Source organism: Euprymna scolopes, chromosome 27, assembly GCF_053919585.1.
Source record: "Euprymna scolopes isolate OS-2025 chromosome 27, ASM5391958v1, whole genome shotgun sequence".
NCBI lineage: Eukaryota > Metazoa > Mollusca > Cephalopoda > Sepiida > Sepiolidae > Euprymna > Euprymna scolopes.
Window position 1 is genome coordinate 102639917 of NC_136508.1, and position 15000 is coordinate 102654916.

The window sequence follows — 15000 nt, forward strand, 5'->3', positions numbered from 1 at the left end:
ACTTGTTAACAAATTTCCATTACTAACGATTACTATATTGTCCAATTGACTACTGTACCCTCTTAACCCTTATCCTCAAGTGGTCTCTGGGACTTAATAAGGTGTTATTCATATATATATATATACATATATATATATATATATATATATATATATATATATATATACTTAAATTTGTCTTTACATTACGCAACAACGCGTGTATTGAAAAGCTAAATTCTTTATGAAAGAATTCTGCTTTTGAATATAAGCCTGTTGCCTCATGTAAAGACGATTTCAAAAGGTAACTTGCTCTACGTCCGTCTTGGACCCTCTTGTATTAACCTAGATATATTTCATTGGGTACCTTACCTTTAGAAAAACATCAACCTAAAATCTATAGGGGAAGAGGACAAAAATGGACGGTATTATTCAATATTGCCAAGACTAAGCGTGTTCCCTTCAATACTTACAAGAAACTTTCTCAACCACTATTAGCTATGGCTAAAGATACATTACCTGTAAGTACTATGTTTTAATTTTTCGACTTAATGTTCATAGGGCACATGAGTTGGAACAGATACATCGATACCATTGCCAATGCTGCTGCGAAAATAGGGGTCTCTCTCTCTCCCTCTCTCTCTCTCTCTCTATCTCTCTCTCTCTTTCTTCCGCGCTAGAAAGATATGTTTGCTGGAAAGTATCTTGTACCGCCACAAGGCCATCATTCGCACATTTATAGAGTATTGTTATCACATTTGGGCTTGTGTATTTGCTACTAGTATCTCGCTCCTAGACAGGGCTGAAAGGAGAGTCGCCAATCTGATAAGTCCTGCTTTGTCATCTTAGTTTCAATCTCTGTCCCATCGAAGAAATGCCGCATCACTCTGCTTTAATTGTAATTTATTTTAATGTGTATGCTACGACGAACACCACACCTTTGTACAAACTCGACGTAAATACCCCCGACAGACTCGACAAGCAGCCAAGTGACACTTCTACACATTCTACTCTAATAATTGCTCCCTTCTAAACTTTGGAACTCCTTCCCGGTTCCTGCTTTGACAACTGTACTGTGATGCATAAGTTAAAGTGTAATGTGAACATATATCTTGCTGCTCAACTCCCTACATATGATCCCTGCAACTTATATCTCTACTAGTAGTCACCAACATCAAATTGGCGCTGTGACTTGTTTGGAGTGAAAATGCAATTTAAAAATGCTATATAGATGCTCATTATCACCATCATGTATGCCTTCTTAGAGTCTTTTAGTTTCCCTATTTAATTTTCTAATCAGTATGCAATCAAGGCCTGAGTTGATGGACGACGTAAAAATGTTCAACATCTTTCGAGGATTCGAACTTGGGATATTCAGGGTGTCATCCTTGTAATTTCCGACTTGCTCCGCGTCACCTCTTACTTAGGTGATGGGATGTCTTCGCGAACTTTCCTACCTACGTATCAGAGGTTAGCTATCAGAAAAAAATGTTTTCACATATTTCGAAGATTTTGATGTGTATATATACTAGACTACCCGTGACCCCTTAGGTCAGCATGTTATATTAGCGATGGAATTAATGTATGAGCGTGACACTTGTGGCGTAAAGAAAATAGTGTTTTTTGTGAAATAACAGAAACATTTCTATGAAAGTATATTAAAATGAAAAAAGAATATAGATAAATTTCTATGCGTCGTTCTGTTTATATAATTGTTTAATTTTTTAAATAATAACTTACAGCCATTAAATTATAAGTTGTTTGCCATACTTATAGGTAAATGTGCACTGAACAGATACCATAATACTTCAAGTTAAACTAAAATTTTGATATATCGTTATTAAATGAAATTGCTAGTTGAAAGTACAGAATAGTTAAAAACATGCTCCGCATGTTAAGACTGGCTTTTCAAATAGAAAATGAAATGTAACCTTTTTTCATTTATCTTTAACAAACATTCATGACCCATTGGGTGAAATATTTAATTTATATGTTAATAATGAGGGCAATAAAACTTTTACGTTCTTATGGGTTTATGTTTATGTACTCATGTGCAACCGGAAGTCGTAAACAGGATGTGTGGTTACAGCATCCGTTACAAGGTCATTTGAGTTTTATAATTATATAGATAAGATTAAAAGATGTGGTTCCCTTCCATAGGACTTGTGCAGATAAATACTTCTTCCAAGCTAATCTGTCGTTGGTTGTGGCAAAATTATCACCGTGTTTGTAATGGCTGGTTTGGCATTAACAGTTTTTATAAACACAAAAGAGCACACGAAGGAACCACGTGAGTAGAGGTAAACCCGAACAGCAATGATATTTTTGTAACTTAATCACATTTTTTTCTATAATTGAATGTTCACCTCAAACAAGGCACAGTGCCACTTTGAAGGAGGTGGCTACTATCGGGGACATAATTTGCAAGGGTATTATGAAGGGAGACGAGTAGCACGATGACAGTTCACATTACACTTGAACTTCTGCATGTCAGTACAGTTCGGAAAGCAGAATCCCGGAAGGAAGTTCAAAAGTGTAACATATTGGAGTACAAGGTTTTCTTGCATCTAGGGTTCTCTACTGTGACGGGGAGGGATTTAGCTTTGTTGGTTTTCTCGGGGGTATTCATGTCGATGGGGGTACAAGTGGTTGTAGTTTGTCAGAGAATCTTCCATTAAAATACTTGTAGAACAGGCAGATGAATGCGAAATTTCATTGATGGGACAGAGGCTGATGCGTAGATCACAGTTAAGGCGACTCTCTTTTAAATCCAGTCAACGAGTGAGATACATGTATTAATGCACCAGCCCAAATGTGACAACAGTAACCCATACATTGGCGAATGATGGCCGAATAGATGAACAGAATACATTCAGGCGTAAGTTATTTTCTAGCACGGTAGAGAGACCCCACTTTCTTCGCAGAAAATAAAAATATGATTTACCAGGATGACGAAATAAGAAACTTCTGGTATATAGAATAGTATATTCATATTTGTTTACAGATTTTTTAAAATAAAAAACTTTAAGAAAAGCAGACTATTATATGTTTCATCCCAGAAGTACGGAATCAAGCGATTATTTAAGCTCTTTCTCTGCTTGGTAGATTGTATCATGCCAACATAATAGATACTACACAATTCTCCCCGTAAAGGGTGAGACAATAAATTCAACGCATCGAGGTACACTTTGATGTAGAGTTTCAAGTCGACGTCGAAGATTTGAGGTGGCATGACGTGGCCCTCAATTGAAACCACATCACGCATATAACCGTGGCCGGAACACTTTGTTTTTATCAACCTGGACACAATCGTGAAATACTTCTTAAGATGGAGTACTGTTGCCACATCTGGAGTTGTAATCCAAGGAGTTATCTTATCGGCAGGGTGCAGAACCGTCTTCAAAAATTCTGTGGCGATAATCTTTTTATCTTTTCACGTGTTCCTTCACACAGAAAGGGATGTGACGAGTCTATTTCTGCTCTATTATCACTTTTTGTGGGTGCTCGATTGAACTCCAATTCATGGTAACACCCGGTAAATCTTTCGCAACAAATACAAGCCTAGCTGCAACTACCCTAAATATTTCCATATCTTCTATGTCGGTCTAAAACAAAATAAAAATTCTATTAACAGTGTTTCTTTCCCATAATTGTCAGGCTATTGAACTGGATACCGCGAATATGCTTCCTCGTTTACTCTAATATTGTCGTTTTCAAATCCGATGTAAACAAATTCCTGTTGTCATCCCTACCTTCGCTTTATTATGACATTTTAGCCTCCACAACGTCCTTACATTTAACCCTTATTCTAGAGTTGCGTTTGCCCCTAAATGAGTAGTGACCATCTTAGTAAAAAAAAAAAAAGGTTTTGTGTTTTCAAGCTAAAGTCTACTTCATGCCGGCTTCGTAATGATATTGGAAAAGCAAACTAGGTCCCCTTCGATTAGATATCACGTCATGAATCGAGTCTAATAATCCAGCGAAGACACACAAAAATAAACAGAAAGTAAACGCCTAAAACAACTCCATGCCGACTGAACATTATGGAATAAGAAAGAGCACGTCGTCCACCTCGAGAGAAGGGCGCCATCAACTGACTTTTACACTAAAGCTAGGAATTATCTTTTCACTCGTTAGCCTTTTTGATAGAGTTTTCTTTAGTTTAAGCGAAAGTAAATATCAAACGTAAGATGAATTACCTACATTCTAATATTTCAGTGCTACAGTAATATTGCATGTAAATTTCATTTAAAAGCTTTGCACTATTCGTTTAATGATTGTTTGATGTACGTCCCAGTTTCATTGAACGTGCATAAAATCGTAAAATATCGATTTTATTAGATTTCCTTTTTCTGTTCTTTTTTCTGTAAATCGCTAAAACGAACTGAAAATCCTGAATTATAAGAATGCAAATCTAAATCTAAACTTATGAATTGAAATTTACTTTTCTTTCCTGTGACTCCAAAATTTATATTCATCTTGTCAAGCCGTCAAGCGTCTTCACCATTTTCCTTTTTTCGATGGAAGCTTAACTTTTTTTCTCGTTATTTTTTTTTTGTAGGATTTTGTCAGTTTTAATTTGATATTATTTTCTCACACGGAATAACTCATGTCAACCTGTGTTAGTTGTCTTTATAGTAGTTGATACTCCGAGATCGCTATTTCAATGTATATGTGCATATGGTTGTCCCCTTTACGTGACTAACACTTATTTGATTCTTTCAACAAGGAATAATGGATTATTTATGTAAAGTAAAAATTCTAAAGACTTATCGAGGAATAAAGTAAATTATAATATCAGAATATTAGATTTGCGTCACTGATCTAAATGTTTAAATAAAATATGGCACTTTGACATTCTAATGAAAATAATAATAATAATAATAAATATTATAATAATAATACTATAAATAAATGTTGTAGATATATAAACATATGTATATATATGAACATATATACACATATATACATGCATATATATATATATATATTTATATATATAAAAAATATGGTCACACTTTTTGAAGACACTTTTTAAAAGTAAAATTTAATTGAGAAATTTTTGAAAACTTTGAACTGTCGAACACAATGATAACATCATTGTCTATTGCTTTTCTTTTTTTTTGGGGGGGGTAAGTCCTATATTTCGCTCGAAAGTCCGGTTCATGAATTTATTTTTCTTCATTTTGGTGTTATGGCGAAGAGACGAGAATTTACATGTTAGTCCGGTGGTTTCAAGTGTGTAGTGCTCCAGTTTCGAGCGGGATTTAAAGTAAAAAAAAGAAGCAATAAACAATGTTTTTTTTAAAGCTACACTGAATATTCCGCGTTTAATCCACCCTAAGCCTGAAGAATCCTAGAGTGGATACAAACGAGGAATATTCAGGGCAATAATGAGGGCAATAAAACTTTTACGCTCTTATGGGTTTATGTTTATGTACTCATGTGCAACCGGAAGTCGTAAACAGGATGTGTGGTTACAGCATCCGTTACAAGGTCATTTGAGTTTTATAATTATATAGATAAGATTAAAAGATGTGGTTCCCTTCCATAGGACTTGTGCAGATAAATACTTCTTCCAAGCTAATCTGTCGTTGGTTGTGGCAAAATTATCACCGTGTTTGTAATGGCTGGTTTGGCATTAACAGTTTTTATTAACACAAAAGAGCACACGAAGGAACCACGTGAGTAGAGGTAAACCCGAACAGCAATGATATTTTTGTAACTTAATCACATTTTTTTCTATAATTGAATGTTCACCTCAAACAAGGCACAGTGCCACTTTGAAGGAGGTGGCTACTATCGGGGACATAATTTGCAAGGGTATTATGAAGGGAGACGAGTAGCACGATGACAGTTCACATTACACTTGAACTTCTGCATGTCAGTACAGTTCGGAAAGCAGAATCCCGGAAGGAAGTTCAAAAGTGTAACATATTGGAGTACAAGGTTTTCTTGCATCTAGGGTTCTCTACTGTGACGGGGAGGGATTTAGCTTTGTTGGGTTTCTTGGGGGTATTCATGTCGATGGGGGTACAAGTGGTTGTAGTTTGTCAGAGAATCTTCCATTAAAATACTTGTAGAACAGGCAGATGAATGCGAAATTTCATTGATGGGACAGAGGCTGATGCGTAGATCACAGTTAAGGCGACTCTCTTTTAAATCCAGTCAACGAGTGAGATACATGTATTAATGCACCAGCCCAAATGTGACAACAGTAACCCATACATTGGCGAATGATGGCCGAATAGATGAACAGAATACATTCAGGCGTAAGTTATTTTCTAGCACGGTAGAGAGACCCCACTTTCTTCGCAGAAAATAAAAATATGATTTACCAGGATGACGAAATAAGAAACTTCTGGTATATAGAATAGTATATTCATATTTGTTTACAGATTTTTAAAATAAAAAACTTTAAGAAAAACAGACTATTATATGTTTCATCCCAGAAGTACGGAATCAAGCGATTATTTAAGCTCTTTCTCTGCTTGGTAGATTGTATCATGCCAACATAATAGATACTACACAATTCTCCCCGTAAAGGGTGAGACAATAAATTCAACGCATCGAGGTACACTTTGATGTAGAGTTTCAAGTCGACGTCGAAGATTTGAGGTGGCATGACGTGGCCCTCAATTGAAACCACATCACGCACATAACCGTGGCCGGAACACTTTGTTTTTATCAACCTGGACACAATCGTGAAATACTTCTTAAGATGGAGTACTGTTGCCACATCTGGAGTTGTAATCCAAGGAGTTATCTTATCGGCAGGGTGCAGAACCGTCTTCAAAAATTCTGTGGCGATAATCTTTTTATCTTTTCACGTGTTCCTTCACACAGAAAGGGATGTGACGAGTCTATTTCTGCTCTATTATCACTTTTTGTGGGTGCTCCATTGAACTCCAATTCATGGTAACACCCGGTAAATCTTTCGCAACAAATACAAGCCTAGCTGCAACTACCCTAAATATTTCCATATCTTCTATGTCGGTCTAAAACAAAATAAAAATTCTATTAACAGTGTTTCTTTCCCATAATTGTCAGGCTATTGAACTGGATACCGCGAATATGCTTCCTCGTTTACTCTAATATTGTCGGTTTCAAATCCGATGTAAACAAATTCCTGTTGTCATCCCTACCTTCGCTTTATTATGACATTTTAGCCTCCACATCTGCCTTACATTTAACCCTTATTCTAGAGTTGCGTTTGCCCCTAAATGAGTAGTGACCATCTTAGTAAAAAGAAAAAAGGTTTTGTGTTTTCAAGCTAAAGTCTACTTAATGCCGGCTTCGTAATGATATTGGAAAAGCAAACTAGGTCCCTTTCGATTAGATATCACGTCATGAATCGAGTCTAATAATCCAGCGAAGACATACAAAAATAAACAGATAGTAAACGCCTAAAATAACTTCATGCCGACTGAACATTATGGAATAAGAAAGAGCACGTGGTCCACCTCGAGAGAAGGGCGTCATCAACTGACTTTTACACTGAAGCTAGGAATTATCTTTTCACTCATTAGCCTTTTTGATAGAGTTTTCTTTAGTTTAAGCGAAATTAAATATCAAACATAAGATGAATTTCATACATTCTAATATTTCAGTGCTACAGTAATATTGCATGTAAATTTCATTTAAAAGCTTTGCACTATTCGTTTAATGATTGTTTGATGTACGTCCCAGTTTCATTGAACGTGCATGAAATCTGAAAAAATCAATTTTATTAGATTTCCTTTTTCTGTTCTTTTTTCTGTAAATCGCTAAAACGAACTGAAAATCCTGAATTATAAGAATGCAAATCCAAATCTAAACTTATGAATTGAAATTTACTTTTCTTTTCTGTAACTCAAAAATGTATATTCATCTTGTCAAACCGTCAAGCGTCTTCACCATTTTCCCTTTTTTCGATGGAAGCTTGACGTTATTTTTTTTGTAGGATTTTGTCAGTTTTAATTTGATATTATTTTCTCACACGGAATATCTCATGTCAATCTCTGTTAGTTGTCTTTATAGTAGTAGATACTCCGAGATCGCTATTTCCATGTATGTGTGTATATGGTTCTTCCCTCTACGTGACTAGAACGTATTTGATTCTTTCAGCAAGGAATAATGGATTATTAAGGAATTGTAAAAATTCTAAAGACATATCGAAGAATAAAGTAAAGTATAATATCAGAATATTAGATTTGCGTCACTCATTTAAATGTTTAAATAAAATATGGAACTTTGACATTCTAATGAAAATAATAATAATAATAATAATAATAATAATAATAATATAATAATAATAATACTAATAATAAATATAATAATAATTCTATAATTAAATGGTGTATATATATATGAACATGTGTATATATAAATATATATATATATATATAAAATAAAAGTTACAATAAGTTTACTAAGGTAATCAAAATGGTAAACTTAAAATATATTATAAATATTAAAGAGTTAATATTTACAAGTAAAATAAACTCATCCAGATATAAAAAGCTCAAGAAAACTGAAAAGGAAATAGAGCTTTTTTTTAACCAAGTAAGATCTTTGACTTACTTGTAGTTTCATTAAATACTTTTATATGCAAAATCCGATCCTGCATTTTGCTAATTCCTGCCCTCTGATGAGAAGGAGAGTATTTCTTCGAAACTCCGCGGATTAAGGACTATCCACTTATCTTGTGCTTCCTTTTTTAAAATTAAATATGTTTTAAACTCTTTTTCAAGATGTCTTTTAACATATTTTATTAATCATTTGTTCATATATATATATATATATATATATATATACATATATATATATACATATATATATACATATATATATATATATATATATATATATATATATATATATATATATATATACATATATATATGCAAAAGATGGCCACTTTTTGAAGACACTTTTTAAAAGTAAAATTGAATTGAGAAATTTTTGAAAACTTTGAAGTGTCGAATACAATGATAAAATTATTGTTTATTGTTTTTTTTTTTGTAAGTCCTATATTTCGCTATATCAGGGTCGTAAGTCCGGTTCGTGAATTTCTTTTTCTTAATTTTTGGTGTTATGGCGAAGAAACGAGAATCTACGTGTTAGTCCGGTGTTTTCAAGTGTGTAGTGCTCCAGTTTCGAGGGGGATTTTAAGTAAAAGATGGTCACACTTTTTAAAGACACTTTTTAAAATTAAAATTTAATTGAGAAATTTTTGAAAACTTTGAAGTGTCGAATACAATAATAAAATCATTGTTTATTGCTTCTTTTTTTACTTTAAATCCCCCTCGAAACTGGAGCACTACACTCTTGAAAACACAGGACTTACACGTAAATTCTCGTCTCTTCGCCATAACACCAAAATGAAGAAAAAAAAAAGAAATTCACGAACCGGACTTTCGACCCTGATGAGGCTATGTATTAGCGAAATATAGGACTTACAAAAAAAAAGCATATGTTAATCTAATTATTTATCTGTGGCATGTGTCCCCCGATGGCCTTAGTCCATCGACTACTTTATGCCTATATTTCAGTATGTTCTTGTGGCGTAGCAAGGGGTCTGCCTTCATTAGGGACCCATTCAGAAAAGCCAGGCATCACGAAAGTGTCCTAATCTACCATCTTCCCTTAGCATTATGTAATGAAATTTAATGGAAAAACTTTCAATTCTCTTAATGTAAAAGTTCGGGAAGTAAGATAACAATTCGGATCATGTTAAGCATCTTTGTAACCGGCTTCCCATGGTTATCTCTACAGAGACAGGATAAGACGAATATGTCATATAAATAAGTTAAACTATGTGTGTATGCTTGCGCGTGCGTGTTTTTGCGTGCGTGTTATAAGGTTTCGTGACGTAAGAATAGGTACTCCGACGTTGTCCGTTGATAACGCTCTGGTCGCGTTAGTTCCCAATGATTTTCTTCTTGACATGATCTACTCTTACCCAGCTTTGACTCCAATCTATACAATCTTTTAGATGACCGCGTAGAGGCCCAATATCCTTGATAAAACTCTGCCCCCAACTGGATTTCCAACTGTGTTCAATCGGACACCGTCGTTAAAACATGGCAAAACACTTCCTCTCGTCGAAAACTTGTAGTCACATTTCAATGTATCCGCGAACTTACCCTAAATATGTCCCCCCCATTGTTTCGGATATTTGTTACCGTTCTAACCACGTTGTGACTAAGAAGGCTTACTTTCTTTTACCTATCTCGGTGGGCAACTTCCTATCAATTTTCTTTTCACCAACCCTATTTCCTATTTCTTGTGTCCCCCGCGTAGTTCCTAATGGTGGGGGGGGGCGAAAGCCTAGATTATTACAAGTCTTTATATTTTTTTGTTTTAATTAATTTTTTCAGCCTGTAGCTATTCTGCGGGTGCCGAACTATTATACAGTCTTTAAATTGTGCAGTAACATAAAAACAAGGCAGTTTTGGATCGTGTCTACTTCTTCGGAACGTTACAGATGACTGGCTTTTCTTTTTGACTCCCATCTACAGGTCATTATTGAAAGAGATCTCAGTGGCTCAGTATTCCCTGCATGCAAGAACATGGCCATTCTTTAGCAATAGACCGTTGTATTCTTGTCTCTTCTTGAGATGTTGTTAAGTATTCGAGATTATTGTGTAAGCTTACCTAATCTTCAGTATTTGGCATATCGCTTCCCCCTTATGAAGTAAATAGCGTTCATTATTTTTTGCATTTGTAATTTCTATACACGAGAAACTTCCCGTCAAACATCTGTACGAGAAGACTATATGTTTAAGCATACAGGCGCAAAATGTGCAATTGAAAATCTTTCGAACCAACAAGAAATAAGACTCCAACGCGACTAACATTTTTATAAAACGAGAAAATTTATTTTCTTCATGACTTATTACGATGGCATGGTAGTAGTATATTCCAGAAACTTTAAAAAAAAAAAAAAACTACCGTACGGGGATCCCTTAGTGCCAAAGCCAGAGGGGTATAAGTTATTGTTAAGTCCGTTCCTTGGGTGTATGATTCTGCGAAGTTTTATGGCAGCCACTTTGTCAAAAAGCGTTTTCTTACACTATGAGAGAAGGTTAGTTTATAAGGAACCGGATTATACTATGAAAGAAAAGAGTAGTTCTGAAATCCATGAGTATATTAAGTCTATTTGTCGTACGGTTTTTTCAGTAAAATATCAGTCCATACTGAAAGAAAATCTTGTTCCGTCTGCGAACCAGTTGGGGCATGCAAGGAGGTATACCTTTCAATAGGACAACGATCCTAAACACACTTCAAAGAGCACTAGGGCATGGTTAAAGAATAATAAGGTTAAAGTTCTAGAATGGACTTCCCAGTCTCCAGACCTAAATCCGATTGAGCACTTATGGCATGATTTAAAAATTGCGGTACATAAAAGAAAACTATCTAATTTGATTGAATTAAAACAGTACTGTCAAGAAGAGTGGCTTAAAATTCCAGTGGAAAGATGTAGAAGTCTCGTTAAATGTTATAGGAAACGTTTACTTGCAGTAATCAAGGTCAAAGGAGCTTCAACCAAGTATTAATGAAAAGGGGTCGAATACTTTTGTAACATCCATATTTTTATTTTTTGTAAATAAATTTATTTATATTATCAAGCACTAATTACTTTTTTATTATTTTTTTGTTGAAAACTATACAGTTTATTCGAACTTAGTCGTTAAAGAAGGTTTTAAAGATTATTGAGGTATCCATTCAAACAACTAAGACAATTTTGGTAGGGGTCGAATACTTTTGCGCACAACTATATATATATATATATATATATATATATATATATATATATATATATATATAGTAAGTTATAAAATATATATGGCGATTAAGCTACACTGAATATTACGCGTTTCATCCACTCTAGGCTCTTCTGAAGAGTCCTAAAGTGGATGAAACGCGGAATATTAAGTGTACCTTAATCGCCATATATATATATATATTATAACTTACTAATAAGCTCTACCTACGTATTGAGCAATTTTTAAGTAAATACTTAAAGTTTACGCATATATTTATACTTTCGTATATTAATTTTATGTGAGTAAATTAACTTGTTATATATATATATATATATATATATATATATATATATAGTAATGTGATTGATAATTTAAAAACAAATTATAATTAAATTAAAAATTCGTTTCATAAGAAGGAACAACAGCAAAATAAATTATTTGTACGATCGTTTCGGAAAACAGTGCTTTTATTGTGGTAGACATCAAGTTACGGACAATAATTATTACAAATAATGTTTTTAACAAACAAGGTTTCCTCATCAGCATATATTGGGAAGGGTTTTTATTATATGTAAAAGACACCATAAATAAACCTAGCATTAAAAGTAAGGCAGATGTATCCTTTAATTTTTAGCCTTTTGAAAACGAGGAACCATGGTCAGAGTGCTCATATAGATGCTTGCTATAATTTTTCAGCTTCTGAAAATATATATAAAGAAAGACATGTGTATATATAGAGAGAGGGGAGTAAGAGAGAGATTCAAAAGAAGCTTACGTGTGAAAACTAAAAATCTTTTTAAAAGATTTCAGCAAAAAATCAAAATAAATATAAAAAAAAACTTTACTCAGAGAAAATCCTTGGATATATTCTTTGACCAAATACATTGCAAAAAAACAAAAAAAAAAAAATAGAAAAAAAAGAAATCTCTAAAGGACTGATATTCAACATTTTTATTGAAAACCGTATAAAGAATATTAGCAAAAAGAAATGAAAATCAAAACACTGAACAAAACCTGTTAAACATAATGACGAAATGAAGTCCGGACGTTTATTGATCGTTTCAATGTTTAAATGCTCTTTAATACCGTTTTTGTTGTTGTTGTTTTTCGCTAAGTCTTTTGTGGAAAATGACTTTAGCGTCAGGGTTAGATGGCGTGTAGTGTCCGATGTATTCTAGACAACACAAAAAAATGCCAGAAGACTAAAAAAAAAAAAAAAAAAAAAAGTATATCGTGAATTGCAATGAATATATCGTAGAATTTTTTTTTAGCGCGGACGGTTTGAGGTTAGCGTTGGTTATAAACAGGATATCGGCTTTTGTTTCCCCCATTTAACTGAGATTAATAGTAACTCGGAAAAGATTTGGATGTTTCAATGGTCATTTCAAACAAAGTGTGTATATATATATATATACAAACATGTTTCACTATAAGAGAACACACATATAAGCCTACAAAGTATCAAGGACTTATGTATGATATGAAACGAAATTGAAAATGAAAAGACGTTTCAATTATACAAGTCATTATAAGAGCAACTGGGCTTATGAAAAAGAAGTTAAAAAAGTACATAGCAAGCATACCCGGTAAACCAAGTGCAAGTGAAATACAAACGATTGCACTGAAAGGGACGGCTAGAATCCGTAAAAGATCTCTTGGTTGGACTCACTAAAATAGGGGTAAATGTCAGACATCTGGTTGGATGTCCCACCTCCTAGGAGGAAAGTTTAAGAAAAATGTAAAAAAAAAAGAATGTTTACACATTGGCATCCAATATTATAAGAGGTCAGTTCACGCCTGGCACATTGTTTGTGCATACCGTACTCTGAATTAATAATGGGAAATAATTTTATTTTAAGATTTCTTGAATTTATTCGAATGGATTTTCTGTAAAACACCTGTAGCCTTAAAAGAGCCAGATTATATTAGACTGGTGCAAAAATAATATCGTTTTTACGTATATATATATATATATATATATATATATATATATATATATATATATATATATATATATATACTCGGGGTTTTTTATATTCAAAATAATGGACTAATGAATTCAACGAGGTTGTTAGATAGTGCTCAATAAAAAGAGCTGATAATACTTGTTTATTGTTATATAAACATGCTCACATCCCGCTGCTACAAATAGCCACTTGTTTCAATCAAACAACAGATATCATCAGGCAGCGACTTGACTATTCAAAAGTTCAATGAATAAAGTTTATTATATTATTCATTGAACTTTTGAATAGTCAAGTCGCTGCCTGATGATATATGTTGTTTGATTGAAACAAGTGGCTATTTGTAGCAGCGGGATGTGAGCATGTTTATATAACAATAAACAAGTATATATATATATATGTATATGTGTATATATATATATATATATATATATATATATATATATATATATATATATATATTATAGATTTCGGCCCGGCGTTGCCCGGGGATTTGGAGGTGAATGCTGAGCAAAAAAAAAGGTGATTTTTTTTTAATTTGACCCCTATTATGACCCCTTTACGTTTATTTTTGGGGCTCAAATCACTTTAGTAAGTTAGATCCATGTCCATGGATCCTATATCTTAAATTTCAAGTTTTCAAACTCAACATTGCGGGAGGAGTTTGGTAGAGTTCTCAAAGGTCACATCGTTGAACCTGGACCGCTTATCAGCCAAATTTCTGGCTAAAAACCGATCACATCGATTTTCCCAATTCTCAGTAGCCTGTATATCAAATTTCGAGTCTGTAGACTAAAAACTGACAGAGTAATTGCGTAGGAAAATGTACACACACACAGACAGACAATTTCACTTTTATAAATATAATAGATAGATTGCGCCATTTTGAATCAAAATTGCGTAATGATAATTATTATAAGGTATTCACAGCTTAAAAACAAACAAACTAGTTTCCAATACAGGCATATAAACTGTTCTTTGCTAAAATTGTCATAATAGATACGTTGGTGAAACCCAGCGTAAATTAGAAAAAAGGGTCAATGAACATAATAAGAGATATAAGAAATAGCAATTCTCTAAGTGTATTATGTTCTCATTCATGTCAGCATACTCATCCCTCTGACTTCAAACAAGCGAAAACTGTTATATTTATTTCAACTGATGTAAAAAAAAAACTTTCTTACTTTCGAGCATCTTTTTCCGTTGCTGAAATAGAGCAGCGTCACACACTTTTCACCAGAAAATATTCAAATACGTTAATTTCATTCACACAGAGAAAGACTAGAAATAAAGACAAAACGTTTATG

At 33.5% G+C, this 15000-nt stretch overlaps 1 long non-coding RNA gene across 1 annotated transcript in view; it reads left to right on the forward strand.

Annotated features, from left to right (window-relative positions):
- The window catches only part of LOC145248750 (uncharacterized), a 749979-nt gene that overhangs the window by 81546 nt on the left and 653433 nt on the right, over positions 1-15000 (forward strand). The window lies entirely within an intron of this gene.